Raw genomic sequence first — 25,806 nt, forward strand, 5'->3', positions numbered from 1 at the left:
AGCATATGCTACAAACAGTTGCTCAGTTTTTCTGAGAGCGTTTGTTTTGTTCAAGTAGAAGCGTAGCTGCCTGTGTATGCCCAAAGAGTGCAGAAGTCTCTCTCCTTTATTCTGGAGATTTGGATAAAATGTTGGCAAATGAATGGTTTGGTTAAGAGCCACACTGGATACTACCTTTGGCATAAATGTTGGGTTTGTCCTCAGAAAAACCCTGTCCGGATGAAAAATGATAAAAAGGTTCCACTGCCATTAATGCCTGTAACTCAGACTCTTCTTGCTGAAGTTATTGCTAGGAGCAGAGCAGTTTTCCATAAGAATTTTATGTCAGCTGTATTGGCTGGCTCAAAAGGAGGTAGTGTGAGCTTTTCTAAGACAAAGTTGTGGTCCCATGTAGGTATCGGCGCTTTCCTTGGGGGTCTTCTGTTTTTTGCCCCTCTGAGGTACTGTCTTAGCAGTGGATGAGAGAAAATAGGAGGTTCCATATTGTAATGAGCTGAAATGGCAGAGGCATGGATTTTAACTGATGAGGATAGGCCTTTGTCCAGCATCTCAGTTGGGTATTGTAAAATCTGAGGAATATTTGAAACAAGTGGTTCAAGTCCTTGTGCCTGGTTCCAAGCACAGAATCTCTTCCATTTTTCTGCATAAGATTTCCTGGTGCTGGGTCTCCTGGCTTCCAAAATGACATCCATAACAGCTTTAGACAGAGGTGTGTTCTAAGTGGCTATATTACCTGCCATGCAGCCAGACTTAAGGTTCTGAGTTGGCTGTGCAGGATTTGATTGTTTTGTTGAGTCAGAAGATGAGGAATTAGAGGTAAAGTGCAGGCTGGGCCTTGACACAAGCTCTTCAGGATTGGGTACCAGTGCTGGTGTGGTCAGTCTGGGGCAATTAAAATAATTTTTGGCTTCTCTTGTCTGACCTTTAGGAGCACCTTGGGAAGAAGAGGCAGTGGTGGAAAGGTATAAATTGTTAGGGTTTTCCAGCTGAAAGAAAGAGCATCCACTTTCCATGCTTGAGAGTGATAAGTTCTTGTGCAGAATCACTGTAGTTGGTAGTTGTGAGGGGAGGCAAAGATATCCATCTCTGGGCATCCCCATTTCCTGGTTATCATGCTGAAGACCTGTGGATTTAGTTGCCACACGTGAGGGTCCATGAGGTTTCTGCTTAGTTCGTCTGCCAGAGTATTTTTCTTTCCTGGCAGGAATTGTGTCTGCAGATGTACTTGCTAGGTCAGTGCTGTGTTCCACAAAGTCATGGCTTGCCTGCAGAGGGGGTAGGAATGTGTGCCCCCTTGCTTGTTTATGTACCACATAACTGTAGTATTGCCCGCCTTTAGTAATAGTTGTCCTGGATGCAGTAGATCCTTGAAGGCTGTCAGGGCATTCTGTACAGCTAGCATCTCTTTTTGATTGATGTCAAGATGCATTTGGTCCGTGGGCCACGTGCCCTGAATACATTTTCCTGCCATATGTGCCCCCCAGGCATAATCCGATGTCTCTGTTAGTCTACCTGGCTGTGGTAAAGTGAAAGGCTGTCCCTTTTTGTGGTGACAGGCCAGTGCCCACCATCGAAACTCCTGCTGCAGGCAGGGAATAAGATTTATTATTGTTTCCAGGCTGTGGCAATGTTGAGTCCAAACACTTTTTAGGTATCATTGTAGCTTCCTCATATGCAGTCTTGCATATGGAATTAGCAGGATGCAAGATGCCATGAAGCCCAAAGCCTGCAGAATTTTTCTTGCAGGTAGCTGGGTCCTTGTTGCCATCATTTGAAAGTAATGAGTCAGTTGCCTTTGCTTGTCTGGCGTGAGATAAGCCATCTGGGCAGATGTATTTATGCTTGCACCCAGGAATATTATCTCTTGAGAGGGCACTAGTTTTGATTTCTTTTCGTTTACTGTGTACCCTAGGCAAATTAGTAATTCCTTTACAAACGCCAGATGCTTTAGTAGAATGTCCTTGCTCCCTGCTTGAATAAGGCAGTCGTCCAAGTAGGGATATATTTGAATTCCTTTTAGTCTGCAAAATGCAATTACTGGTGCCAAGCATTTGGTGAAGACCCTGGGCGCAGTAGATAAGCCAAAGGGCAGCGCAGAGAATTGGTAATGCATTGAGCCAGCTATGAATCTGAGGTATCTTCTACAAGACTGGCTGATTGGGACATGCAGGTATGCCTCTTTGAAGTCCAAAGTAACTAGCCAAGCCTTCTTGCCCAGCATGGGTAGACGTTGCTGCAGTGTTAACATTTTGGAACATCCAGAAAAGTATTTAGAACTGATAGGTCTAGTATTGTTCTCCAGGCTTTGTCCTTTCTGGGTACCAAGAAAAGTCTCGAGTAAAATCCTTGCCCCTGTTCTTGCTGTGGTATTTTTTGAATAGCTCTCATGTCCACGAGAGCAGAAATTTGTTTTTGTGCCTCTGCCCATTGGTTTTATGGCAGGTCTAGTCTAACTTTTGACCTTGGTATGGTGTGAAAGTAGAACCTGTAACCCTGAGAAACAATATTCAGTACCCATTTGTCCTGGGTGATCATGTGCCAGTTTTGTGAGAAAAGTGCTAGTTTCCCCCCTAAGGGTGCTGTCAAACGGTAAGTGCTTGGCTTTTGTAGAGGGAAGTCATTGGGACTGTTTCCTATAAGGTTGTGATTTGTCTGCCTCTTTGTGGCCTGTCTGACACTGGAAAGGACCCATTTTTAGAAGGCCAGTTCCTGCTAAATCTAGGTGGCTGAACCTGTAAGAAATCCTTTACTGTCTGCATCGATTTTGCTTTATCCTCCATTTTCTTCAAAACCTCTTCTGCTTTAACACCAAACTAAGTATCATGCTGTAATGAAGCATCCAATAATTTTGCTTTAACATGATCAGGTAAACTTTGTTCTTTTAACCAAGCATGCCATCGAATGACAGAGCCTGTAACAGCTCTGCAAGAAGCCTCTAATGAATCAAAACCACATTGCAGAGTATGCTTTCCCACTTGTTCAGCTGCATGCAATAAATCCTGCATTTCCTTATTGTCAGGACATTCTGAGCTTGTAAGCATTTTCTGTTTTAGCAAAGACATTCGGTATTGTTGATATTTAAGCATGTGAAACTGGCAGTTTAAAGCCCTTACAGCTGAAGTAGCAGAAGTGCAAACTTTTTCCCCCATCTATCCAGTGCTCTAGAATCCCTATCAGAGGAAACAGGGTTTTTGCAGTGGAAGCCTTGACCCCTTTGGGACCCTGAGAAATTGTTTCTGGGTCAGCAGCAGGGTTTTTATAAAGAAATTTATGAGAGTGAGACCCTGTAGTACCTATCTGGCTTGACTGGTGCAGGGGGTAGAGAGTCAGGAGACTAACTGGATTCAGAAAAATCATCAACAATATCTAGTACACTGGGGATAGCAAGGGGCCTGTGCTGATGCAGTAAAAGAAAGTCTCTGAGCCTTTTCTTGGATTCTGAATAATCCAGGCTCTCCCAATGGAAATGCTCCCTCATGGTGTGCAGGGTTTCCCCAAGAGAGTAATCCTCAGGAGGAGAGGCTGAAGGGATAGATTCTTCAGCATCAGAGTCCTCATAGGGAGGAAAAGAATATCCCTGTTCTGAAGAGGAATCAGAGGAAATAGAAACCTGGTCAGAGAAGTCATAGTCAGTGTCTTGCCTAAGCCTTTTATCAGGAGGGGGATGGGAACCCATGATCAAAGTAATTAGGTCCTCGGCCATTTTAAGCATCTGTTTCTTTGGCATGGATGACCGTCTGGGAGAATGCTGTACTTGTTTGTCTTTAATGGTGTTTTAGACTTTGCTTTGGCTGCTGAAGTGGACTTTATAGTAAGCTGTGTAAGTCTGAAAACGCCCTCAGAAGCCGATGCCTCCTCAGCAGCTCCGGACCCATCTGAGGGAATATTTTCCGTAGGCCTAATACCTTGAGTTTCCAAAGGCCTAGTTGTCTCTATGTGGGAGTCAGAGGCGGCCTGTGGCTCTGAGGTAGCTGGTGTCAGGGGCTGCGAAAGCGCCTCACTGAGAACCGGCGACTGTTCTAGAAGAGGCTTAGTCTGTTTTGGACCTCAGATGCCTGTCCTTTTCTTTGTCTTTGCGGTTTTTATGAATTCCAGTTGTCGGTTGTTCTGACTGCATTATGTAATTAAACCTTCGCCCAAAGTAATGTAAAGCAAAATGAAAATGACGCTTAATAGTGCGTTGGTTGAATCTAGCACAAAACAGACAACTAGCAACGTCGTGGTCAGGGCCTAGGCAAGGAATACAGTAAGAGTAAAAATCCTTATGAGGTATTTGCTTCCCACAAGAAATACAATTGTTAACTTACTGACATTGGTCTGGAGCAAGAAAACATTTCCCCAACGGGGTACTTAGCTTTATTGAAGACTTCGGTTCTGAAATTCTATTTCGAAAATCTCAGGAGTCGGCCGACCGGCACTTGCGAACTGCTTTTGCTTCGGGCACCGCGTGGCAAGAAAGACTGAAGAAAATGGCGTCGGCTGCATCTTATATACCCCTGGTGCACTGACGTCAGGGAAGAGGTGACAGCAACTGACACCGGACCAGGACTTTGGAATTCAGGCCGTCTGAGGGCAGCCTGCCAGCAGGATAACCCAAGTGTAATGACTGCAACAGTGAAACACGACGAACATCTGTATTGGCAGCTGATGCATCTTCCCAGTTCCATCCAGCACTCTCTCAACTATCTTTATGTTTGGTGGCATGCTCCTGATATTTCAGAATATGGGTCTGAATATTCATGGTCCTGAAGGATGAGATTGCTGAGGTACACACCTTTTCCCCAAAATCAGTTTAGCAATCTACTTTCCCTGCCACTGGGAATGCTATTTTGCCCCAGAAACAGCATCTCCTTAGGCAGTTTCCATAAGCACTATGGCTGAATCTGCAATGGGGCTCAAAAACTTGGGGCTATTGAACACTACAGAATCTAAGCCTTTTGGGAATGGGGGAGGGGGTCTGGCCAGTGATGTCTGAAAAGCACTAACTTCCTCTTAACAGGAAGTCACTCGAGGGAAGGACAAGAAATTGCAGGATTGGCTTTTGGTAACATAGTGCTTACCACTACCCTGACAGTTGATTCATTATCCTACCTGGCTGCCTGCCTGTTACAACCCCAGACTTTTTTCCAGAAGCCCTCTTCCTCTGATGCAACCTGTTCAGCTTGTAGGACTGCTTTCTATATAGGGACCACTGGGACAGTTCTTACTGTATTAGGTGGATAAACGGATTCTTAATCAGAAAGGGTCTAACAGATATCCACTATCTGGCAAGGATGTCTTGAATTTTCAACCAGGTTTTCCTTCATATACACAAACCTCCTACAGCAGGAATTTCATGCATTATATGCACATTTTATTACTAAAAAAGACTACATGGGCAAACCTCCTTTAAGTTCTCATTAAGAATTTAAGACACCATACTCTACATGCTAGAATACGTGCTTCAATATTCAATACAACTGACACTTACTGGCTGTAAAGGACAAAGCCAAAGTAAAAGCATTTCAGACAATTCTATCCTGCTGAGTCCTGAAGTCAGTCTGAATCTGGCAGTATCTAAGGAAACTGCATCCAAAGTTCTTTTACAACTGCCCTGGACCATCTAGGACCGGGTTGGCTTCTTGTGGGCTGGAGGTTGAAGGTCACTCTCCAAAGATGTCACTTCAAACTCCTAAACACCAGAGGGTTGCTGTGGGGCTTCGTTACTCAATCTCCAAGATGAAGATCCTGACGAATCAATAACCTTGATACTTTGGTAACTTTTTAGAGCCCCATTTAAAATATTCACTTAAAGTTTTAAGTGTCTCTGCAAAATGACACTCTGGAATGAGACTCCTTGGGCCTTCTAGTGAGATGTACTGTGAATATGCCACATTCTCCTCATTCAATTCGGCACCTGAACAGAGGATTCTCATCCTTTTGACTGGATGCCCTGTCCCACACAGGGAAAGCTGGGCCACCTGGAGGTTCATTATGTGCCAAACTGCTGCATATTTCATGGTCAAGTCAATCGAATGTGGCACATGGTGACACTAGAAGGGCAGGCATCTGCCCTTGGCAGAATCACCCCGCAAAAAGTGACTTTTTCTTTTGGGAAGGAGGAAAGGGTAAACTGGAAAGCCTAACTAATAAGCCCTCTAAAGACGTCTAGAGAACAATGGTAGGAATATCCTAAAGAGAGAGAACCTGACAGCATAGTAAAAAATCTTATGGTTAAATAGGCATTGTGGATACCTAGAAATTGTCTGGCCGAGATATCTTATTCACTTCACTAGTCCTCTGCACTACTACAGTGATGAGAAAATTTTCACTCACAGCAAACTTGTCTTTTTACATTGTGCAATAATGTGACAGACCATACCAAACATTTTCCAAACCCCCTTCAATGCTTCAAGACTGGCTGCACTAGTGAACCACCAGTTGGGGCCATCTGCAGCATTACTTTGAACAGTATCACTGAACCACATTACTCTTCTGACTGACCATAAGTTTAAAGTGGTCTTCTGATGGGGCAGCTACACTCCTAGCATACACAGTACCTTACAAGATGCTAGTGACTGAATACTTGGGGGTAACCCTGCCCCCCCCCGTTTTTTTTTTTTTTTTTTTTTAAACTACAGCTACATCTTCCAGGGACAGTAAGATTCTCATAGGAATGCAGATTAGCTTCCTGGACTTATTTCTCTTCTTCCAGTCAATGCTTCAGTTTTACTACAAATTGAACGGGACAGACTCAGAATAAAGGAGCTGTTCCTCTCTAAAAAGCTCCAATGATACTGAAGACTTGCTGCTTCTGGGGAGAGGATATATATCTTGGGGGATCCCATCATGCAGCTCTGACAAACTATAATTTGAGAATACTTCTCTTCATACTTCTCAACCTCTTGGAACAAGAAATCTGGACAAAGCTATGAATAATAGGGGACAACAGCCCAAAAATAGGGACAAATTTTAAATAATGCTCTTACAAACCTAGAAAGCTGACATTACATGTTTTGCTATAGCATGAAATTTCTGAAGGGTATGAAAGTTTGAAACTCTCTCATTTTCTGTCAACTTTTAATAACTTGTCAGAAAACCAAAATTTTATGAAAAACTGCCTAAAAATTAGGCAAAAATCTGGATAGTGTGAAAATCTGTATAGTTGAGAGCTATGCTTCCCTCACAGAATACCTCTGCAGATTTTAACAATTATCTGACATCTTCAGCTGAGCAGACACCTGACAGAATGAAGCCCCTCTCAGGTGCTAACAGATGCAGCAGCATTAGGAGAGAACAGAAACTCCTCCAGTAAATGGAGAGTCTCAAAAGGGGGATCATAGTACCAAAACTCCAAAGAAGAAATAGGGTTCCATCTGTTACATTTGTCCCGAATTTTACTTTGTAGCACTAAATCAAAATGCAAGTGCCACAAATTGCATGACTATCTGCAGGGTGCTTTATTAGAGTAAATGAATGGCTTTGCTTCATCCACTTACACTTCCAGAGCTCATTTTCTGTAGAGATTGCCCAATCATTTTGTAAATTCACTGCAGCTATGGCTGGGAGATATCAATGACATGCAGCAGAAATTTTTGCACAAGCATTACAGCAGAATTTAAAAAGGAACTTGCTTCCAATTCTTATGGCATGTGTTTTTTGCAGAGAGCAGCATTCAGTGCTGTGCAATCTCAGAATTGTTATATAAAAGTAGTGGAGTGGCAAGGGGAATTGCCGCCCCCCCCCCACTGCAAAAACTGACTTATTCTTTTCCATTTACTTAAACTTTAAAGTGGTATGCAGAGTTTGACAAACCTGTGTATTTTGAGCCAGTACATCAGTGTTTGATGTAGTGTTATTCAAAATGAAAGAAATCCAAGCAACAAAAGATTCAGCCATCTTAAATGCAGTAACTTACAATATGAATACTTGATGTGAAGGACAACAAAACACTTATGCGCTGAAGACAAAAACAAATATTCTGAAGACAGATCAAGACAGACCAGAATGTATAAATTTATTTAACCAGTATTAGACTGATTTCTTACTTTATGCTATATTGGTATAGATTAGTCATCCATTCCCAGAGTACAGAAAGGCAAGTTGTTTAAAATCTTACCATAGCTCTAGATGTCCTTCTCTTCCATGTTGCAGTATTCACTAGTGGGTTTACCCTTCTTCCCATCAGCTTGTTCAACCAGGTTTCCAAAGCTTTTTCAGTCCCTGTTGGTGCAGACGTCTGATGTGTAGGCTGGTACGTGGTCCATAACAGTGATACCTGCGTGCACCAGTCCTCAGAACCTAGAAGCCCTAGACGGAGCCAGTCCTGATGGCATAGCCTGAGTAGGAGCCAAGGAGAGCAAGTGCAAGGAGAACAGGAGGATGGAGGGAGGGAGGGAAGGAATACTGCAACATGGAAGAGAAGGACATCTATGGTTATGTTAAGATTTTACACAACTTTCTTATGTCCCTGTATTCCAATGTTTCAGTATTCACTAGTGGGGGAGTACAAAAGCTCACTGTTGACTGGTTGGTAGTCTGGATGAGAATTCCAGGAACCCATGCAGGATAGCCCTGGCAAATCCTGCTCTGGTCCTGGAGATGTGGTCCGGCTTGTAGTGTCTAATGAAGGTGTGCACAGATGACCAAATAGCTGCTTCCAAAATGGAGATAGTGTCTAGACCTTTAATGGCAGCTCTAGAGGAAGACATGGCCCTTGTAGAATGGGCTCTGACGTTGCCTATTAGTGTGTTTTCATGGTGAGTAACAAAATGAGATTACCCTAGCAATCCAAGAAATGGTTTGCTTCCCTACAGCTTTCCCCAGAGCCCTGGGGTGGAAAGAAAAACAGATGGCCTGATTTGCATATAGAGTAGTCTGATTAAGGGACAGGTCATTAACCACCTTGTGGGTGAAGGAAAGATTAATCCTGAGGGCGACCCTGTCATATGGAAAACTAGGAAGGGTGGGGTAGACATGAGGGTTTGGAGCTCTGAGACCCTCTTGGCTGATGTTAAAGCTACTAGCAGTACTGTTTTCTAAGTGTAAATTTTCAAGTCTGCCTTACCAGCTGGTTCAAAGGGTGGCAGAGTGAGTTTTTCCAGCACATAATTAAGATCCCAGGGGGGAGGAGTTGGTTTCCTAGAGGGGGTCTTGGGTGTAGAATAAGAAGTTATGTACCTACCATAACGTTCCATGTTAGTCGTCTTCTTCTCGCCTTCTTTCTTGCTGGATGGGTTCGGATTCGATCCTCTGCTCCGACTCGGCAATCTACTAAAGCTCGAGAGCTATTTACTGAAGCCCTCCCTATATCCCACAATGCTAGGCGTCAGATCCCCAGATCTCGTTTGGCAGAGCTAACACCAAGGAAAGATTCAAGGACACCTGTCCAACCAAAGGAAAAACTATAGTACAAAGACAGAGGAGGACCCAATGTACATCAGAGTTATCCATTGGAAGACGGCCCCAAAAGGGGACTCTTCTCGGTCTGTCCAGGCTAGGGGGATGGAGGGTGGGATGCAAGAAAGAAGGCAAGAAGACAACTAACATGGAACGTTATGGTAGGTACATAACTTCTTAATGTTAAGTTGTCTCTCGCCTTCATTCTTGCTGGATGGGACAACGTCCCTAGCACCTTAGTCCTGGGTGGCTCATCGGAACAGACTCTTGAGCACAGTGGAATCAAACTCAGCTCTATTCCTAGAGGCCACATCCAACTTGTAATGCAAAATGAATGTATGAGGAGTGGCCCAAGTGGCTGCGGCACAAATAGATTCCATAGGTAGTCTTGCTTGAAAGGCTACCGACGTAGCCAATGCTCTGGTGGAATGACCTTTAGGTTTAGCAGGGAGTTATGTCTGAGTTGATAAATCAAGGTAATAATAGAGGACAACCACCTGGATAAGGTTACTTTGGAAATTGGCCGTACTTGTTTGCCCTCAGCATAGGACAGGAAAAGTTGGTCTGATTTTCTTATTTGCTTAGTCCTGTCCAAGTAGAAACGTAATTGCCTGTGAACATCCAAGTGGTGCAAATTTTGTTCAGCTTTGTTTGAATAGTTAGGAAAAAATATGGGCAGATCAATAGACTGATTCAGATTTGTTTCAGAGGGTATCTTGGGTAAAAACGAAGGAATAGGCCTAAGTGAAGCTCTGTCCTTATGAAACACAAGATAAGGAGGAATACAGAGGGCTTGAAGTTCCGAAACTCTCCTAGCTGATGTGATGGCTACCAAAAAGAGAGTCTTCCAGGACAGCAATTTTAAGGAACAGGAAGCCGCTGGTTCAAAGGGGGGGGGGGAGAATCAAGGAAGCCAATATAAAAAATATAAAAAGTCCCACGGAGGTGGGGGATCTCTGACCGGGGGCCTAAGTAGCAAAGTTCCTTTGAGAAAGGCCTTGCAAAGTTTGTGGGACATGATGCTGGTTTCAGACAGGCTAGCATGGAAATTTGCAATAGCAGCTAATTGGACCCTAACGGTGGCAGAGGAGGAACCAGCTTGAAAGAGCTCTGCAAAAAAATCTAAAACATGGACAGGGGCTGTAAAAGGGTCAATATTCCTAGCCTCTGCCCAGAAGGAGAAATGTTTCCACTTACTAGCACAAGTCTTCCTGGTGGTAGATTTGTGCGAAGAAAGAATTTCACGCACTGGCTGAGAAATTAGCAGAAGCCTGGCTAAAGTTGGAAGTGGAGCAACCAAGCTGTAAAGTTGAGAGACTGAAGGGACTGGTGCAGCCTGCCCAACTGATGGACCAAGAGGTCTGGCACTGGGTCCAGACTCCACGGCTGCTCCAGCAGGTGGCGATGCAGGAACGGGAACCAAATTTGTCGAGGCCAGTAAGGGGCAATGAGGATCATCCTGGATCCTAAAGCGGTTGCCTTCTGAATTAGCTTGGGAATTAGTGGAATTGCGTACAGAAGACCCCGGGGCCAATCGTGAACTACAGCGTCTCTGGGGGAGTGGCCGGGAAGGGGGAAGAGAGTGAAGAAGTCGTTGCACTTGCTGTTGAGAGGGGTTGACCCCATCTGCAGAAGATTTTGTCCGCTACTGATTAAGACCACTCGTGAGGCATGAGAATAGCTCTGCTTAGCCTGTCCGCTATGACGTTGGACCTCCCGGGGATGTGCGTTGCTATCAGAAACCGTTGAGAGGAGATCACCCACTGCCAGAGTCTGAGTGCTTCTCGACATAAGGGATAGGACTTGGTTCCGCCCTGCTTGTTGATGTACCACACTACAGACATATTGTCCGTCTGAACTGCAATAGTCCCGGTGGGTAGAGAGTCCTGAAGAGCTTGCAACGCCAAAAGCACCGCTCTCATCTCCAAAACATTTGTGTGCAGATGGTACTCTAGAGGTTGCCAGGTGCCTTGGACAGTCCTGCCCTGAAAATGCCCCCCCCCCACCCGATCAGGGAGGCATCCGTGGTCACTGTGGCAACAGGAAGAGGAAGAACACACGGTCTGCCCTGGAGTATCAGAGGAGACACCATCCACCAAGCTAGGTGGTATTTGCATGATTGAGTGATTATCTTGTGAGACATTGGAAGCTGTTGAAAGGACCATTCAGTAAAAAGCATCCACTGAAGCCGCATGTGAAAGCGAGCCAGGGAAACTAGTATGATTGCTGCTGCCATGAGGCCCAAGGTCTTTAGTACAACTCTGGCCTGAATCCTGTTGCACTGTAATAAGACTTGCACATGTCGGCGGATTTCTGAAACTCTGTCGAGAGGAAGCCTTGCAGACAGATCTTTTGAATTTAAGATTGCGCCTATAAAGATAATAGACTGAGAAGGCGACAATGCAGACTTTTCGAAATTTATTGATATATCTAGCTCGGTGCAAGTTTGGATGGTATAATCCCTGGCTCGCAGTAGTTGATGCCTGGTGGGAGCAGTGAGGAGCCAGTCGTCGAGATATGGAAACACATGGAATCCTCACCGTCTCAGGTGAGCCGTAACCACTGCCATGCATTTGGTGAACACCCTGGGGGCTGTGGTGAGACCAAAGGGCAGGGCCCTGAATTGATAATGACTGGCTCCCAGCCAGAAGCGGAGAAACCTTCTGGAGCGCCTGTTCATTTTGATATGGTAGTACGCATCCTGAAGATCTATGGAGCACATCCAATTGTCCTGACCCAAAAAGGGTAGAATGGACTGGAGCGTGACCATCTGGAACTTCGTTCTTTGAACAGACTTGTTTAGCCTGCAGAGATCCAAAATGGGTCTCCAGTCCCCTGTCCTTTCTGGCATCAAAAAGGACTTGGGAGTAGATTCTGGATCCTTGCTGGTCTGCTGGGACTGGCTGGATGGCCCGTTTGTCTAGCAGTTTTGAAATTTCTAGTACTGCCTGTTCCCTTAGACTGGGTGGAACATCTGGAAGGGACTTGGTTGTTTGTACCGGGGTGTGGACAAAGGGAATCTTGTAACTCTCGGATATGATAGACTGTACCCATTTGTCTTGTGTGAGGAGTTGCCAGGCTTCTGGGTACAGTGACAATCTTCCCCCAACTGCCTCTGAAGACGGGCAGCCCCTCAGGGGTGCTGAAAGGGTTGGTCAGAGAACAATTCTCTGCTACCCTGATTCTGCGGGCCCCCTCTGCCCCTCGGACGGCATCTATTATTGTTCCCTCCCCCTGGAGGGAAACTCACCACGTGTGTCAGGCACGACTCCCTGGGGTTTCCGAAACCACATTTTTCCACTCTTCTGACCCCTGGGGTATGGTCTAGAGGGAGTGGAAAAACGGACTCCCATGGCAGAGAGAGTCTTGCCCTCCTGCTCACACAAGGGTATCCTTTCACCTGTGGTCCAAACAGAGCCGAACCATCAAAGGGGGTATTGGTGAAGGACGCCTTAAAGGGGGCAGCAAAGTTGCATAACCGCATCCAGGCATGTCTTCTCAAAGCCACGCCTGTACCTGCGGCCCTACTCGCCCCATCGGCTGCATAAGAAATGAGCCGCATGGAGGAGTTGACGATGGAATTAAGGGTCACCAGCTAGGAGTTTACCTTGTCTTGAGCCCCCGCAGCTGATGGATCCTGAAGGGCATCACCCAGTTCCTTAAGAAGATCCCTTTGGAGACAGGTGAAATGGCACAAATAATTCATCTACCGCATAGAGAAGGTCGCGGAGGAAAACACCCGCTTCCCGTACCTGTCCATTGTCCTAGATTCTTTATTAGGTGGATGGACAGATACCGAAGGGTCAGCCAACTACTCCTTTGTGGCTGCTGCAACCACCATGGCATCAACAGGGACACTTGTCAAAAATTAAAAAATTTTCGCTTTGGCGAAAGCATCTTTTTGTGCTCAGTCTGTACCAGTTTTACAATTTGCCTGTTCTAATAAAATCCTGTGGTGAATTTGCCTTGGTGGTACGGCTGCTGGACTTTGTGGTGATTGAAGGTTTTTTCATTTTTATCTGCCCTGGTGGGTGTTCCCAGTTTCTTTTTCAACTTGTCAAAAATTGCTTGTTGGGTGGGGCTGTAATAAATTTAGTGGGCCTACAGGGAGTTGGTTCCACTGTGTCCGGGGCTGACCACGCCTTTCGAGCCACCACTTCCATTAGTGGTGGGTCGAAAGGTGGAGACACCCAGCAGGTGGAAGGGCGAGAACCAAACGTGTCCAGGAAGACCGACTCGTCCTCCGAAGGGTTAAGGGCAGTCCAGTTCCCCCTCTGCTTAAGGATTTCTAGGACATCTGAAAAGGAGACATCCTCAGAGGGGGATCTTGGGGACCCTTCCGAATCCTCCAAGTCGGTATCAGACGTGACTGACTCGGGGGAGTAAACATGTTTCCTCTTACATGTTCACTTCCGGGGGGGCTCTTCCGAAGGATCGGGGGAGGCCTCGGAAGATACGCCCAATGGGGCGACCTGGAGCGTTTGCTCTCCACGCTTGGGGTCAGGAGGGTGGACAGAGACCGATGCAGGCACCGTGGAGGGAGGAGCCGAAGGGGCTGATAGAGGGGCCGACTCAGAGTCAGCACACTCCTCATGACCTCGAAGGCGCCCTTGTCAGGCAGAGCAGAAGGTCCCCGCTCCGAGGAGACGAGAACCCCCGTCGGCACCGAGAAGGACGGCTCCAAGGCCGATGTCGGGGCCTAGCTCACCTGCGCCGATGCTCCGAGAGGGAGAACGGGGTCGGACAAGGGTCCGATGCCACTCGCCCCCTCGGAGCCCAGATCCCTCCAAGGACGGAACCAAGGAAGAGATCGGAGCCGACGAAGGAGCCGAAAGGTGTGGTATCGGTTCCAACGTTACCAAGATTCGAGCCCCAACCGGCTCCGAACACAAGGAGGGAGTCAGAGGAGGAACTGCTGTAGATACCGGGACAGCCACCATCTGCTGAGATAGGCTAATTAAAATTTTGGCCAGGGCCTGCGACTTAAGGAGCCTGCTAACCACCCTCTCTAGGTCATGATCAGATAGCCTTGAAGACCGAGATGAGTGGGACCTATGGCTTTTCTCAGATTGGAGTAATGGTGACCTCGGAGCAGAGTGAACCGATTCTAGGGAAAGGGACCTAGAACGTTTTCGGCTCGAAGACGGTCCCGACAGTAAAGTCTGAGCCAACTGAGGTCTAGAGGTGTCGGCTCCAGCCGGAGCCGATGAGGAGGCAGGTGCTCCACCAGGCGACTGCTCCGAACTGGGAGCAGACTGCTTGGCGGGCTTAGAGGATTTACCCGACGAAGGCTTGGTCGGGGATCCTTCTGGCTTAAGTAAGCCTCTCCGGATGAGCTTGTTCCTACGCTCCTGCAGGACTCTCGGGCTGAAGGCATGACAGACCGAGCAGGAGTCCTGCAGGTGTAGGGGGCCCAAGCAATAAACGCAAGTGTGACCATCTGTCAGAGACATCTTCTGACAGCACGAGTCACACTTAAAACCTGAAACTTTGGTATCCTTAGACATGATGGATACCAAAGAAAAAAGTCACTAGTGCTTAAACACACAGAACAACACACACACGCACTAGTTAAGCTACAATATTAAACAATTACCCAGTTAACTATATATAAATATATACATACAAGTCTACAACTGTACTAAAGTAAAAGAGCTAACACTACCCTATAACACAAGGAAAGGGAGGGGAGATTAGCCACTGAGAAAAAAAGGGGGGAAGGGAAGAAACTCTCAAATGAGTTTCTAAGAGGGGGTATTAGGGAGTACACAGAGTTCACTAACCGGGAAGTTATAAATATAAGAAAAGATTATAAAGAAAAACTAAAGTTAACTTTAAATATATGAAAAAAGATCAATACGACCTGGAGCCAAGTAAATCGCAACCTTGTAGCTGAAGCGGCAAACGAGATCTGGAGATCTGACGCCTAGCATTGTGGGATATAGGGAGGGCCTCGAGCCAGTAAATAGCTCTCGAGCTTTAGTAGATTGCCGAGTCGGAACAGAGGATCGGCTCCAAACCCATCCAGCAAGAATGAAGGCGAGATAGACAACTTAACATCATCTTTTAGGAAGAGTTTGGCTGGCAGCCTGGAAGCAAGTGGGGGCTCCATAGGTAGGCAGAAAAGGCCGACAGATGTGCCTTTAAAGGAGGAGTAAGACAATCCTGTCTTTAGAAGTTCACACAGGTAAGAGAATTAGAGGCAGGTCGCTGTCCAGCGGCAGTCTTTTCTGACACCAGATAGAAAACCTTCTCCATTTAGAGAGATAGGACTTACTTGTGTTAGGTTTCCTGGCCTCCTGCAGGACTTAGAGCATGTCCTCGTTATACAAGTGTCTGAAAGGAATCAGAATCCTATCAGCCACAGGGAGAGGTGCAGGGATCTTCACTGTGGGTGAATCTGTGTTCCCTGGTGCTGTGTGACAGGATCCACTGAGGGGAGTAACTTGTGATTGCCCTTGGATAGATGAAGTAGGGGGAACCAGTGTTGCCTTGGCCAAAAGGGTTGTCACCAATAAGATTTTTGGCGAGACCTGCTGAATTTTCAGTAGGAGACACTGTATTAGAGGGAAGAGGGGGAAGCATACAGGTATTTCTCCTTCCAGGACATTAAGGCGGCATCTGTTTGAAGAGCCTTCAGGTCGTAAGTTCTGGAGCAGTAGCTCTGTAGTTGCCTGTTTATGGAGGAGGCAAACAGGTCTGAGAAATACCCCACCTGTGCTGTAGGAATAACCTCCCTTGACCGCATCCATTCGTGACTGTCTGAGGAGGTTCTGCATAAGGAATCTGCCTGGCAATTTTGTTGGGACGGGATGTAGGCTGCCTGTTGGGTGATCCCCTGGGAGACAGCTAGATCCCATACTTGAAGGGCCAAGTCTGCGGAGGAGGTATGACTTGGTCCCTTCCTTGCTTGTTCAAGTACCACATCGATGTGGTGTCCTGTGAAGATCTTTAGGATGCCCTGTCTGAGGAAAGGTAGAAAGGCCTTCAAAGAAATGTCAGCCATACTTCTGACCCTGATGTTGATATGCCACTGTTTGGATTTGTTTTTCCACAAACCTTTTACTTTCTTTGTGTCTAATGTTGCTCCCCAACCCAGATCTGAGGAGTCTGTGCATGATCTGAGAAAGGGGGGGGGGGGGGCAACTGTACAGGGAGACCCGGGTTTAGGTCACCTGGGCCCTCCATCACTGTAGCTATTGGTGGAGGTAGGGCAGAATTCTGAACTCTAGGGGGTGAGAATGTTGGGTTGATACTGAGTGAAGATACCATTGCATCTTTCTCATGTGTAATCTTGCCAGTGGCAGCATGGGAACTGTAGCAGCCATGTGGCAAAGAAGTTTGAGAAATTCCCTCACCGTCAGGGTGGGTATAAGGAGAGCAGATTGAAAGAGTTGGGTCAGGGAAAGCACTTTCCAGCGGTAGGAGGGCCATCCTGAGGTCTGTTCTGATTCTGCATCCTAGGAAGACAATGTCTTGTGTAAGATTTAGACTGGATTTGGGGAAGTTTATGAGGAATCCTAGGGACTGTAGCAGGTGCAGAAGGTCGTGTGGGCTAGGAGGGTTTGTCCGTCTGCTGCTTGGATTAACAGACTGTCTAGGTATGGCAAATTTACATACCTCGTTGTGTAGTACACAACGACTGGGGATAGGCATTCTGTAAATACCCCTGGAGTTGTGGAGAGTCTAAAGGGCAAGGCACAAAACTAAAAATGCAAGGAACCTGCTTTGAATCTGAGGAATTTTCTGGAGGATGGTTTTATTGGACTATGTAGATAGGGCTCCTTGATGTCCAGGCTCACCATGAAGAACTGGAGAAGGATGAAAGGAAGGAGAATGGGTAGTGTTATCCTGAAGGATGGAACCTTCAGGAATGGGTTGAGGTGGGAAAGGTCTAGGGTCTCCATGGTCCCTCCTTTCTGGGCACCAGAAAGATTCTGAAAAAGTTCTATGGTGCCTTGGAGCAGCAGGTTGTTTAGGACCTCGGGAAGGAGGAACCATTAAGAGGGTGGAGGGTAGCAGGTATAGGAAGTTTTAGGGGGAGGGACATCCAGGACATGAAGTAACCCTCCTTCAGGATCGACAAAACTCATTTGTTGGATGTCACAAGGGCCCATGCAGGGAGGCAGTCAGAGAGGCGGGAGGAGGGGGAGGTAGAAAAGGAGGCAGGCAGTCAGATGCTGCCTGTCCTTTCTGGAAAGGGATGTCTCTGGGTAGAAGCTTGAGGTGTCCTAGGCTGAGTAGTCTGCCTCCTGTGTTGTCTTCTGGATCTGGAGGGGGCAGACGGCCTTGAAGTCTTACTGATATAAACCGTCTTGGCCGGGTAGTTTCCTTGAAATTTTGGGATTGGAGAGACCAGGAGATGCTTTAGATCCTTTATCTCTTTCTCTTTTTGCTGAAGTGACAGATCAGCTACCTTGGAGCCAAAAAGGGTAGTGTGATCCAAAGGAGCATCCCAAGAGTTTGGCCTTAAAGTCGTCTGGTAAAGGTTGGAGAGACAGCCAGGAGCATCTCCTCAATACAGAGGCAGACGCAGCGGACCTGGCAGAGGCCTCTGCTGCATCATATGCACACCTTAGGGAATGCTTATTGACTTTGGAAATGAGCCCAAGCAAGGAAGCCAGGGATGTCTTTGCAGGGCAGTCAGGGATCTCATTAAGAGCCTTAGAAGTTTGTCCAGTAATGCCAAGAATACTTGGCCAAGTGTGACTGGTAATTTGTAGCCTTAAAGGCTAGAGTAGCTGAAGTGTACATTTTTTCCCCCACCTCTCCATGGCCTTGCTGTCTATCAGCAGGCAGGATAGTGGTAGTGGGGAGAAGTTTGGTAGCCCTGTCAGTGGCAATGGAAATGGTTGCTGGGTCTGCTGGAGGGCATTTGAAAAGAAGTGTCTGCATCAGGTGCTCTATACAATCGGTCTGCCCTTCTTGGGGCAGGTGGCTGGGAGTCCGGGTTTAAACATGCTGCTGCAAAAGCATCCAGAAAGTCAGGCTGGACAGGAGGAACAGGGGGCCGGGTTAGGAAATGATATCTGGATCAAATTGTAGAATCTTTTCTGTTGCTCAGACATGTCTGAGCAGTCCCATTTGAAATGTTCCATCATAAGATTAACCATGTCCCCAAAGGTAAGCTCTTCCACATGGGAGTCAGGCTCAGAAAATGCTTCTTCTGGTGATCCATACCCCAAGAGGGGAAGATTTGTGAATAGGAAAAGGTGTCCTCTGAAGAGTCAGACACTTCATCAGGACGGCTAAGGGTAGTCTCTGGCAGAATAGGCCTGGGACTCATCAGAGGTGGAGCAGCATTAGGGAAGTCTAGGCCTAAGGGCCAGGAAGGTGCTGTAAAGACTCTGACTGAAGGTCTGCCAGTCTGACACGGCCTCGGGTTGAAGCGACATGCTTTGCCTTTTATTTTCTTTGCATGCCGAACTGGCGTCTTGGCTGTCAGTCAGCCTTGAGGAAATAGCAGGATCGGCAGAGGCCTGCTTTGAAGTGCCCATCTCTGAAGCTGGTTCCCCCCTGGCGTCTGAATCAGCTGCCTGATATCCTCCCCAGTTATGTTGTCCGCTCTGGATTTTGCAGCCTCCTGGTAGGTACCTGCTTTATCCGGTGTGGCAGATGCCGGTTCCTCTGCCAAGCTAACGGTGGCTACATGCCGGGAATCGGCAGAGGGAGGCACAGTGGAAGCAGACGGCCTGGTGGGCTTGGCACTTTTGCTACGTGGTTCGGCTGAAGCGTCTGTAGCGGCTTCCATACAGAGCGCGATTTGCCTAAGACACTGGTTTTCAAGATATAGGTCGAGGGCCTGAAGTCGGTGACTAAGGGTCTTCGGGATGAACGACTTACAAATGGTGCCATTTTTACAATAGTGAACCCTATCCAAACGAGAGACACTGGTTGTGGGCGTCTCTGCGGGGAATCTAGCGACCACAGTTGCACTTGCTCTTACCAGACATTAACAGACTATATCAATTATAACGGACTGAAGAAAATCCCCAACGGGGTACTTAATGTGAAACACCGGGCGAACAGCTGGTGGCTGAAAAGTTCTGAGGATTGGTGCACGTAGACGTCACTTATGGACCACATACCAGCCTACATGTCAGACGCACCAACAGGGACTGAAAAAGCTTTGGAAACCTGGCTGATCAAGCCGATTGCCTTAAATCAGATATACCTGTTACGCAAGCTGTTGCCGACAGACTTACTGCCTGCTGTGATATTCAGAAAAGATGTTTATTCTCATTTTTCAGCTGCACTTTTGATTTAATATCTGTTTTTTCCACCCACCCTGTTCTTGTGGTGGCCTTATGTCTTGGTGGCTTTGAGTTGCCCACCTTTGGTATAAAGTTGATACTGGACACCCCCTGGACACCCCCCCCCCCAGTTACATTACATCAGCTCATTCTACTGTTAATAGGGAGAACTTAGCAAAGGTCCACCCCTTTAGCTTCTGCATACTGAATTCTCATTATAGCCCTCTTCAGTTTCTGCAAAAAAAAAAAAAAAAAAAAAATTCCTACTTTTCCTTTAACTAGTGCAGCCCAGATACAGTATCCAGGATTTTTTGTAAGCTTCTGAGCGGTGCTCTAATTTTTTCCCTTAGATCTCCTAGTTCTTTGCTCTCTTGCACTTTAAACTATTCCCGGTGCCAGAAAGTTTGCTCTTCAAACTTTCCCTTAGAACTAGCTGGTTTCTCAGTAGTAGCACTAAAATCTGAATCCCTGCGACTAACATGCTCTAGAACCTGCTGGAAAGCACTAAAAAGCATAAAACTGATACACGCACTCTATTCTCCTCATTAATAAGGAGAAATTAATCATAGACACTAAACAGCCTATAATTGCAAAGTACCTTGCCAAGGTAAGAGAAAACAGCTCTTGTACTTTACAAAAGAAGCACCGAACTAGGCATGTCTAAGGGACAGCTTCTGGTGGATTTCTCCTTTTCTCCTGGTGAATCTGGGCATACTGGGGCAATGCAGCAATTGTCTCATGTACACAGACAACCCTCTCTTCCTACCACCAAACACCAACTTGCGAGAGATTCACTTACATAACCAAACTGGAAGCAAAGCTCTCTCCAGCAAAGATTGTGCTAGACAGTCAAGAGAAGGTCAACACCTGCACTACACCATAAGCAACACATAGCCCTTCAAAACTCATGCCACCAACATTCACACACAGTAACACTAAACCCACTTATGCAGAGGCCCTTAACATTAACCTGCCCAAGCAACAAGGACCTCCGAAGCTGAAAAGCAAACACCAATCACAACCAAAGTGACACAGCTCAAACCAGTGTGCCACCAAACAGCCCCTAAGGCAAGACAACATCCCCAACACTTTAGTCATAGCTGACTATAGTCAGGCACACTGATGTCCCACTCACCAAGCTGAACAAGGAGAAAATTACTGTCAGCTTGCCTTTCGGGTGCCAGATCCACCACATAATGCATGCACTCAAGTCACTCCACAAGTAAAAATACGACTGTCATTGTCCATGCTGGTGCGAAGGACTTGAGACATACCTCCCTGGACTACATGAAAAGCGAGATGGAATAGCTCTCAGATCATGTGGCCCAGGCAGGTATGACCCTAGCCCTGATCAGCACCCTGCCTTCGCCCAGTATGATACCACAGTACAAGGACAAAATGATTGACTAAACTGGCTAAGTTTCTAGTGTCATTCAAAGGGGATCCAGTATCTGTCTGCTTGGGACAACATGATAGACAAACCAAGATGCTTTGCCAGTGACGGTCTGCACCTGTCGCCCCCTGGGATTCAGGTTACTGGCTAAGGCTCTTGCTACCCCCTATAGTGCCTTTTTTAGGCAAAGCTCAAAAGGACAATACCACCACTGTAACCGATACAAGCATGCAAAATCTGAAGGCAATGCTACTCAATGCTAGAAGTCTAAACCTCAAAATGCACTCTCTCGAGGCACTCCTAAAAATGGAGAACATAAATATCCGTGCAGTAACTGAGACCTGGTTCAAGGCTCCAGAGAGCACCTCTGCAATACCAGGCTACAACTTTTACCACACTTTTCGCCCACCAAACCAGGACCGAAGCACTAAAGGCAGAGGAGTGTCCATATTCACACCTCCAGGATAGTTGCCCAACAAAATGCATCTGAAATTCTACAGGTGCAACCCTAGGTAAGACTGCAATCCAAATTGTAGCTTGCTACAGATCCCCCACCATGCCCCAAGATTCATACACCTTTCTAAACATACTAGAAAATATTAAGATACAACCAAACACCCTAATACCGGGTGATTTCAACTACCCTGCCATTAATTGGGAAAACTACTCTGGTACCAACACCTTTGCCCAACAGTTCTTGAAATTCATAAATTCAAACGCCCTGGACCAACTAATCCACAGTCCCACCAGGGGCTCAAATATCCTAGACCTGGTCATTACCAACATGGGAGATCAATGCTCCACACCAGTGTTCCACCAGCTCGTTGGTCAGGTCTGACCATAACCTAATCACCCTTGACGTTCACATCCCACTCTCCAGTAGGGAAACCTCCATAAAAAACTTCTTCAAAGCCAACTTCATGCTACTCTAGTCAGAAGTGACCAACTTCATAACACCCGTGCAGACGGGAACTGAAAGTTTGACTGCTGAATCCTACACTAAGGCACTGTATGAGCACATCCACTCGTGCATGAATCATTCCATTCCAAACAGAACCAAGACGGTCTCCTCCAAAAAAAGGAACACAACCATAAACAAACTATACAACAGAAGGAAGAAACTGTTGCAGAAAAGAGGAAAATCCCAGGATGCAAAACTCCCTTACCAGCCTCAGTAAAAAGCTGAAATCCCTCAAAATCCTCCAAAGCTAGTTACGAAAATAAAATTGCCAAAGATTCCAGGGACAACCACAAGGCATTCTATAGTTATGTCAAGAATCTAAATAGCAATGCTCAGATCTGCTCTGATCTACAGCAGAATGGCATTAAATATACTGATCCCATGAACATTGCCAATATCCTGGCAGATCGATTCAGTGCCAACTGCAGCTCCTAAAGGGCCCATCTAAATACCAAAAGATTGCGAAATTCCGGTAAATCACAGCCACACAGGTAAAAACGCACTCTCTAAAGTTAAGAATACAGCATCCATGGGACCAGACGACATCCTGGGCTGTGTACTACATGAACTACAAAATGAACTGGCACCTCACCTAAGTGTCATGTTTAATCATAGCCTCACCTCAGGCTTCGTGCCCAATGAGTGGCACCCAGCTACAGTTATCCCACTCCACAAGGGGGGAATCCACCTTGGATCCTGGGAACCATCGTCCCATCAGTCTGACGGACCTGATCTGCAAAGCCATGGAACACATCATCATGGAACTTATAAACAAAGACATTGGCAACCTTCAAACACTGGACCCCACCCAGTTTGGTTTCGTAAAGGGCAGATCTTGTCTCCTCAACCTGATTGACTTTGAATCAGTCTCCAGAGCCGTGGATGAGGGTAAGGTGGTCCACACAGCCTATCTGGTCATCGCCAAGGCCTTTAGACACCATCCCCCACTCTGGAATCATAGATAAACTTACTAAGCTGGGCATTAATCCCTACATCACTCGATAGGTTACCAACTGGCTTACTGACAGAACCCACAGTGTAAAAGCAGCAGACACCAAATCCAGCTCCAGACAAGTGACAAGTGGAGCACCTCAGGGTTCAGTCCTGGGATCGCTCGTTTGGCATCTACTTCTCTGAAGTACAGGCCAGCATTAAGGGACTCTGGCTAAAAATGTTCACAGATGACTGCAAACTGGGAGCCATTATTGAATCCCCAAATGATGTGGATATTCTACAAAAGGGACTTACAGAAACAAATGCTTGGTGCCAGAACCATGGGCTCAAGCTCAACGCCAAGAAATGTATAGTTATCCCCTTTGGGGAAAAAACATGCACCCATGAATTACCACACAAGTGGCAGTACACTAAACATTGAAAGTGTGATAAAAGACTTGGGGACACAGGTGGACAGTAGTCTCACCTTCGATAACCACATCGCCACAACAGTCAGGGAAATCCTATGTGGCACACCTCATCACTAAGAGCTTTTCGCCCAGAAAAAAAGGAGGTCATTGTCCCACTGTATTCATCCCTCATTAGACCCACTATAGAGTTAAATGCCCCATTTGGTAGTGTACCTCACAAGAGATCTACAACTGGAAAGGCCACAGAAATACCTCACTAAAAGAATCACAGGCCTAAAGCAGATACCCTATGCTGACAGACTAAAAAACTCCAGCTATACTCTTGTCGCATATCACCTACTCAGGCGATCTCTGCTTAACATACAAGGCCATGTCAAACGTTGTGCTGTTGGACATGCTAAGAAATTCCAATCCCTCAGAGCCACATGCTCCAGTGATCTAAACCTAGTCATCATAATGAACAAAACATGCTGGAGGGATAGGTTCCTGACCCAGAGATTCCCCACACTCTGGAATAGACTGCCCATACATGTCAAGCTGTGCGCCTCTTTGGTCCTCTTCAAAAAGAACCTTGACTATTGGATGGGAAATAGGAAATTCATCCCGGGAATCAAGTCAGTTGCCCTGCTAGACAGAAGACCATGGAGTAAATATTCTGGGAAGAAATAGCCAGGGAATTGTTATGGCTAGGCTTGTATAGGCCCCTAGGGCCGATAGCCTAGTACCAACCAATGAACCTATAAGGATGAACCCACTAGTGAATACTGCAACATTGGAATAGGACATTGTGTGCCTACTGCATTTAGTGACTATTTAGCCAAATGACTTGGATCAGAAAAGATGTTTCACTTTTCTCTACCTACAACAATATTCTGCTGATACTACCACATTTTTGGCAAGCAAGATTTCTCCCCCTTGGGTAGTCTAGTTTTATTCCATTACAGCCATGATCACTGCCAGAGATGGCTTACAGAACGGAACCAATAACAGTGAAGGGGAGGAGAAAGTACAGTTTTTTTGTACCTACCATAAATGTAAATGTTCGAGTGCTCATACAGCTGCAGTCATTACAGATGGGTTATCCTGCGGTCAGGCGGGTCCTCGGTCGGCCGAACTCCAAAGTCTAGGTCCGGCGTCGGTTGTCGTCGCTTCTTCCCTGACGTCAGTGCGTCAGGGGTATAAAAGAGGCAGCCAACGCCATTTTCTTCAGTTTTTCTTGCCCCAGATGTCAGGTGCCCCCAGAAGGAAGGCAAAACATAATATTATGCAAACATGCAATGTAGATAAATCAAAAAACAGTAGTTGCAAGCAAATACACCATAAAAGAATACCCCAAATAGGTTATATGATAAAGGTGTTTGTCATAAGGCCTGTCCTAAGAGGGGATGGAGGGAGGGTAACCTGGACTGCAGCTGTATGAGCACTTGAACATCTGCATTTATGGTAGGTACAGAACTGTACTATGTTCATCATGCATACAGCTGCAGTCATTACAGATGGGTAGAATCCCAAAGCTAAGTAAGGGTGGTAGGCACTAAGTGGAACTAGGAGGGGGTAGGATGCCCTGCAGGACTGCTGTGGCAAAGCCCGCTCTAGATTTTGAGTATAGTGGAAGGTGGTAGTGCTTGGAGAAAGTGTGCACTGAACGCCAAGTAGCTGCTTCCAAAATGTTCTTGGATTGGGACCCCCCTGAGGAAAGCTGCAGAGGTAGCTGTAGCCCTGGTGGAGTGGGGTCTGATGTATATAGGCACAGATTTTCCATGAAATGAATAACAAATGCGTATGCAGTGGGCTATCCATTTTGAAATTGTCTGTTTGGAAATGGCCTTTTTCCTTGAGCACCTGTAGCATAGGACACAGAGTTGCTCAGATTTCCTGAATGACTTTGTTCTGTCTAAGTAATAACGAAGCTGTCTGTGAATGTCCAAGGAATGTAGTAGTCTCTCCACTTTGTTCTGTGGATTTGGATAGAAGGTAGGTAAATGAATAGTCTGATTCAAAGCGACACTGGATACTACCTTTGGCATGAAGGTAGGGTTGGTTCGTAAGGAAACTCTGTCCTGATGGAAAATGATGAATGGTTGCACAGCCATGAGGGCCTGTAGCTCCAAAACCCTGCGTGCTGAGGTAATAGCCAGAAGGAAAGGCTGTTTTCCACGACAAGTATTGTAGCTCTGTTGAAGAAGCCGGCTTAAAGGGAGGCAGGGTCAGCTTTTCCAATACGAAGTTGAGGTCCCAAGCTGGGATTGGTGGTTTCCGTGGGGGTTTTATATTTTTTGCCCCTCTGAGGAACTGCCTTAATAGAGGATGTGTGAATAAAGGAGGACCTGTATTGTATTGTGCAGAAATGGCTGAAACGTGGATCTTGATGGAGGAGAAGGAAAGGCCACTGTTTAACATCTCAGCTAGGTACTGAGACATTTGAGGTATATTACCCAAGGATTCTGGCCCTTTTCT

General features: G+C 46.4%; 1 protein-coding gene across 1 annotated transcript in view; it reads right to left on the bottom strand.

Moving 5' to 3' along the window:
- Positions 1–25,806, bottom strand: part of IPO5 (importin 5) — a 1,405,185-nt gene that overhangs the window by 206,136 nt on the left and 1,173,243 nt on the right. The gene's annotated exons all lie outside the window — the stretch shown is intronic.

Source organism: Protopterus annectens, chromosome 5.part0 (assembly GCF_019279795.1).
Source record: "Protopterus annectens isolate FY-2018-M chromosome 5.part0, PAN1.0, whole genome shotgun sequence".
Classification (NCBI taxonomy): domain Eukaryota; kingdom Metazoa; phylum Chordata; order Ceratodontiformes; family Protopteridae; genus Protopterus; species Protopterus annectens.